Genomic DNA, 6,000 nt, shown 5'->3' with positions numbered 1-6,000 from the left:
TTCACATGCTTGTTATTGTCCCAGAGTTTGCTTACCCTATCATTTTTAGAAATTCTTTTTCTTTTTACCATTCAGCTTAGGTGCTTTCCACTACTCCCTATTATATAGCTGATCTCTTCTGCATCTTCTATTCTGCTTTTGATTCCCTTTGGTTTATTTTTTTTGTTCCAGTTATTGTATTCTTTAACGTTAACTGGTTGTCTTTTATATTTTCTCTTTTTTGAAGTTCTCACTGAGTTCAGTTACTCTTCTCTCACATTGAGTGAGCATGACTATGACCATACTTTGAACTCTTTTCAGATAGATTGTTTATCTCCATTTTGTTTAGTTCTTATGGAAGTTTTGTGGGGTTGTGTGTGTGTGTGTGTGTGTGTGTGTGTATGACCTCTTCCTCTGCCTTTTTATTCTATTTTACTTTATTTGTTCCTATGGAATAGGTGAAACCTGTACCTCTTTCTTAAAGGAGTGGGCTTGTGTAGGAATTCCCTTGTGTAGACTGCATATGCCTGACAGCTTTGGCTGGTTGGTTGGATCTGGGCCTTTCCATGCTGGGGCCATCCTGCTGGGATGACTAGAGATTCAGCAAGTATGTCCTAGGGCATACCTCACAAGAGGGGTCATTTTGAGATGGCTGGAACTGAAGTGGATGTGGCCTTGCAGATCCTGGGGTGCTCCATGCCTGGGCCACCGTGGCAGGAAGGCTGGAACCAGGAAAGACACTGGCCAACATCCTTTTCACAGAGGACATCTGGCAGAATGGATGGAGTTGTAGTGGGCAGAAGCTAAAGATTTCCCAGTGTATGCTGCACCATGGCAGCCTTGATGGGATGGCTGTAGCTCAGGTGGCATGAGTGGGAGTGTTGCCTTGAGGAGATCACTGGGGCTGGTGTGGGCTAGGTGACTGAGGCCCACTGAGGCAGCAGGCCAGCAAAGGGTGGAGGGGGAATGCAAACAGTAGCACTCACCAGCACCGCCAACCTTGAGGAAAGTTGCAGCAGACTGTCACCATTTAGGGTGTGCTCTAGGGTTAGTGCAGGTTTCCTTCACTAACAGTCCGATAGCATTAAACAGGTGTTTTGTTTTTTCTGTATTGTTTTTTCTTGTTGCTTTGCCCCTGGTCAGGTGAATCTGTATGTGGACCCCTCAGTGATATCACTCCCTATTGGAATCTGTAGCACTGGGGTTGAGGTTCATATTGTTATTAGTTCTCCATGTCTCCTGCTGTTCTCTTTGTGGTCCCTCTATCTTTTTTTATGCAGAAGCTTTTTCAGTCAGCCGCGAGTTCTACAGGAACAGTTCTAAATGTAGGTAGATTTGGGGACCATTGGAGGAGGTCAGGGTCTTGTTACATTGCCATGTTGGACTCCTCTTAGTATGGACTTGTAAGCAATATTCTTCCAATCCATGAGCATAGAATATCTTTCTATTTATTTGTGTCTTCATTATCTTTCATCAGTGTCTTAGAGTTTTCAGAACACAGGTCTTTCACATCTTGGGTTAAATTTATTTATGACAATTGTAAATGGGATTGTTTTCTTAGTTTCTCTTCTAGTTTGTTACTGGTGTGTAGGAATTTTTTTATACTGATTTTTGTATCCTTCAGCTTTACTAAATGTGTTATGTTTTTTGATAGAATCTTTTGTGTTTTCTATATAGAGAACTATGTCATCTGCAAATAGTGACAGTTCTTATTCCTGTGTGATTTAGATGCCATTTATTTCTTTTTCTTGCTTACTTGCTCTGGCTAGGACTACCAATACTTCTTTGAATAAAAATGTCAAGAGTAGACCTCCTTGTCTTATTCTTAAAGAAAAAAGCCTTCAGATTTTTACTGTTGAGTATATTATCTGGGGGCTTGTCATATATGGTCTTAATTATATTGAGAAGTGTGTCTTCTGTTCCCACTTGGTTGAAAGTTTATTACCAGAAGTAGATGTTGACTTTTGTCAAAATGTTGATCCTTTCTGGCATCTCTGTAATAAATCCCACTCAATCATGGTGTATGGTTTTTTAATGTATTGTTGAATTAGATTTGGTAATATTTTATTAAGAGCTTTAAAAAATTTTTTACTTAAATTCTAATTTCTTAATATACAGTGTAATGTTAGTTTTAAGTGTACAGTATAGTGATTCAGCACTTCTATCCAAGTACTAACTGGTCCTGCTCAGCTTCAAGATCAGACAATATTGGGCATGTTCAGGGTGGTACAGCTATAGACTTATTAAGGATTTTTGCATCTATGTTCATCAGGGATATTGACCTCTAATTTTCTTGTAGAGTCATCGTCTGGTTTTAGTTTCATGGTAATACTGGCCTTAGTGAAGTCAGTTTGGAAGTGCTCCTTCCTCTTCAATTTTTTTATGAAAGTTTCAGAAGGACTGGTATGTCTTCTTTGTATGACTGGCGGAACTTACTAGGGAAGTCATTTGGTCCTGAACTTCTCTGTTTTAGGAGGTTTTGGGTCATTGATACAATCTTCATATTAATGATCAGTGTGTAAAATTTTTTTCTATGCATGATTCAGTCTTGGTAGTTTTGTGTTCCTAGGAATTTATCCGTGTCTTAGAGGTTATCGAGTTGGTTGCTGTATGCTTCTTGTTGTTATTATAGATAAGGTAAATGAGGGTCAGTGAAGTGGTCCCAAGTTATTGTGCCTCCAAAGTCCGTGCTGATCCTAATGGGTAAATTTGCGTTGTTGGTTCATTTCTGTGGGGGAGTGTGTGTAGTTGGGGATGGCTGAATTTGGATGGGGTATGAACCTAGCTGTGACTGAAAACCTGGGGAGAAGATGGGGCAGGAGTTCCAGGTTCCTATCCCCCTTTTTTGATGCTTTCCACAAATAGACCCTCAGGTGAGACCTATAGTGTCAGTACAGTGTTCTCAAAGGCTAGGTGGTTGATGCTGGAACATAGGAAGGATGGGTAAAGGCAGATACTGACTGGGCAGGGATATAGACTACAATTGTGTTGAAAAAGGAAATGAGCTCTTTCTCAGCTCTTTGCCATTAGTGGTTATGCGAAGACCCCCTTGTGAGATTCCTTATCTAGTCATACCCAGGATACCCTTCCTTCCTGTTGGCTTCACCCTCACCAGCTAGTGGGCATAGCCAAAGACCTGGCATAAACATGAGCCCCAGAAATCAATAAAATTGCCTCCCCAAGACAGAAACCTGCCAGTACTGAAGAGGGGAGATAGGGTCTGGTGTCATAAACCTAGATCCTTAAGCTTCATTCATTATCTGCAGGGTGTATCTCCTTGGACACATTATCCACAGCATCAAAAAGCCTTTAACCTGTCCCTTACCTCATTGGCTCATGTACCACGTATACTTCCTTTACCTCTTTCCTGATGGGTAGTGTGCTTCTGGGATGTCTGGTGAGCTGTCTTAACCTTCTTGTTTTCCTCCAGGACTAAGCAGCCTACGTTAGTCTTCATCACCATGAACGAAACTTTTTGTAACCGTTTGTTATCTCCACTTGTCCCCCCCCCCCAAGTTTACCCTCTCTTGTCCATTCCTCAGTCAGGAGCTAGAATAACCTTGTCATGGTTACCCCACTTGCCCATTTGAAGAGTCTGGAATACTCCCTGTCTCGTGTGATGACAGAAAGCCCAGAGCTCTACCATCTCCAAGGAGGACAGGAACAAGGGCGTCCCCAGCTTACCCCCAGAGCCATGCACATACCCCCACTATCTCCCTTACTCATGTATCCTGAGTGTCAAGATGGCCGCAGGCCACAGCCTGTCCCCAAGCTCCTGTCTGTCCTGCTCACTTTATTTCTGACTACCCCATTTGTCCTATGTCCAACATCATTAAATCCTGACCCTTGGATTATCATGGGATCAGCGGAGACTCTAACCTGCAGAAGTATTTGTAGAGCCTTGTTGCTTTGAAATGCGGCTGGTTTGCTTTCCATGTCTCTTTTGGAGAAGAGAGAATCCCTTTCAAATGTTGACTTGAATTCAGTAAAAGGTTGCAATTGGATATTCTTTTAGCCTTCCTCAATTGAGGTCAGAGATCTATGATTAGAAGACCTTCCTATTTTTGTCCTGGGACTAGAAAAAGTACAGGATAATCTCCCCCCTGGCATATGACTGTGGATTGCAGATCAGTCTGATGGTGGCTGGCCTGAGAGTAATGGTGTCAGGACCCCGAAGGTCCTTGCTTGCTTGAGAAAATCACACTCTTGGCTGTGAGCTGGAGGTAGGGCAGGTAATATCTGGGTGTTTCTAGACAGGTCAACAAAATTCCTTTGAAATTTTGATCTCCTATTATGGTTTTGAAATTTAAATCTCATATTACAAAAAGAATTATAGTTGAATCTGACCCAGAGCAGTGAGGCAGCATTAACTTGAGAACAGTGTGCCTATACTGGTCTCTCTCCTCTGACTCGTCCATATCTATCACTTGAAAGTTTTATAGAAAGTTTTTTTTTTTTCTTTTTTTTCCAGGAAAGTTTTCCTGATGGACAGAATTTTGCCTGAATATCAAATGAGTATTTTCCCTACAATCATTTCCCAGAAAAGGAGGAGTCCCTTAATAGTAACTTCCTTGCAAAGTTTCTCTCATTACACACTCTTTCTCAACTACTTTAAATATGGGAGTGTTTGGGAAAGACCCATTCATAAAAATGACCTCAATTAGGCATAGTTTGGGAGCTGTGGTGGAGATGTCCAGAAGAATTGCCATAAAAGGAGCCAAAGGCAAAACCCAAAGATTTAGTCATGATGCCCATGGCTTGAGCCCACTGTGAAACAGACATGATTTCATTTTAAACAAGTTTTTTAACGGCCCTTTTAAAAAGAAAGATGGATAAACAGTTATACAGGCACTTCTGAGGTAGTTGGAGAAACTTAGTGTTGACGCAAGTGGGTACTCAGGACTTGGGAGACTGCAGTAGAGCTGTGTCGTTGACGACTACATGGCAGTGACAGGGATGAGCCCTGGAAAACAGTGCTGATGATTCAAAAGAGGAACTAGTGATGATAAGGAAAAATGCTGTCAGCCACGAGCATGCAAAGATTTGGATAGAATTATTTCATACGTATGAGTGAAAAATCAGTATTTTGTATTTGTGTTTTGGATATTGTCTGGTTTAAAATATCAGCGATGGGTGCTGTTTAATGATGCAACTGTTTAATCAACATTTATAAAATGTATACATTCATGTTAAAAATCTTTAGATCTTCTCACCAGAAAATTGGAGATGACTCTGTATGTGGGGTTGCCTTATATTCAAGCCCCGAGATAACCAAAAACCTGGTTTCCCTACTCTGTACTTAACATGCCTTTTCTGATGCATTCTTTTTTAAGGCTGAGGCTAATCATGTTGACTTCATCTCTCTCTAGAATAACTTTAGAGGACAGGACTGTTGTCTTTTTGCTATAACCCTTCCCAAATGGAGTTTTCCCCTCCTGTGGTGTTGGAACGGCCACTGGTCTGTCTTCTCATGGTCCTTGTGAAACAAGGTGATCTGTAAGGATCCATCCTGGCTACAATTTTTTTTTTTTGAGTTTTTGTTTTTTGGTTTACCGAGTGTCTGTGTTGCTTTAAGAAAGCTTTTAAGCCCTTGGTGTGTAGGGCTAAAAAGCAGGAGCCTTCCTTTAGGACGTGTGGCTCCTAGGTCAGAGGGAGTCAAACACTGGCCAGCAGTGTGGTCTTGAGACACAGACCACCCTTAAGTCTGGGGAGAAAGAGAAGAAGAATAAAAGATCTCTCCCAGGATGATCATTGGAGTTTCTCTTTCTTAATAAGTCAGGATTTTCTAGCTAAACAAGGGACTGGGACGAGGATTAGGAGAATATCTTAGAAGAAAAATTCATGTGCATAGGCTGGGAGGTAAGAGAAGATAGTATGTTCCAGCAACCAGTGAGTGTATCTCTGGAAGGAGAGGCACTGCAGGACCAGGAAGATGATGCATCCAGAAATGCAAATGTTGGCCATGGGCTCAGAGAAGGTGGACAGCAGCAGGCGGTTCATGCTGCCAGTGCTGCCCCCTAG

This window comes from Neovison vison, chromosome 1 (assembly GCF_020171115.1).
Source record: "Neovison vison isolate M4711 chromosome 1, ASM_NN_V1, whole genome shotgun sequence".
Classification (NCBI taxonomy): Eukaryota; Metazoa; Chordata; class Mammalia; order Carnivora; family Mustelidae; genus Neogale; species Neogale vison.
Note: the sequence above shows the minus strand (reverse complement) of the source record.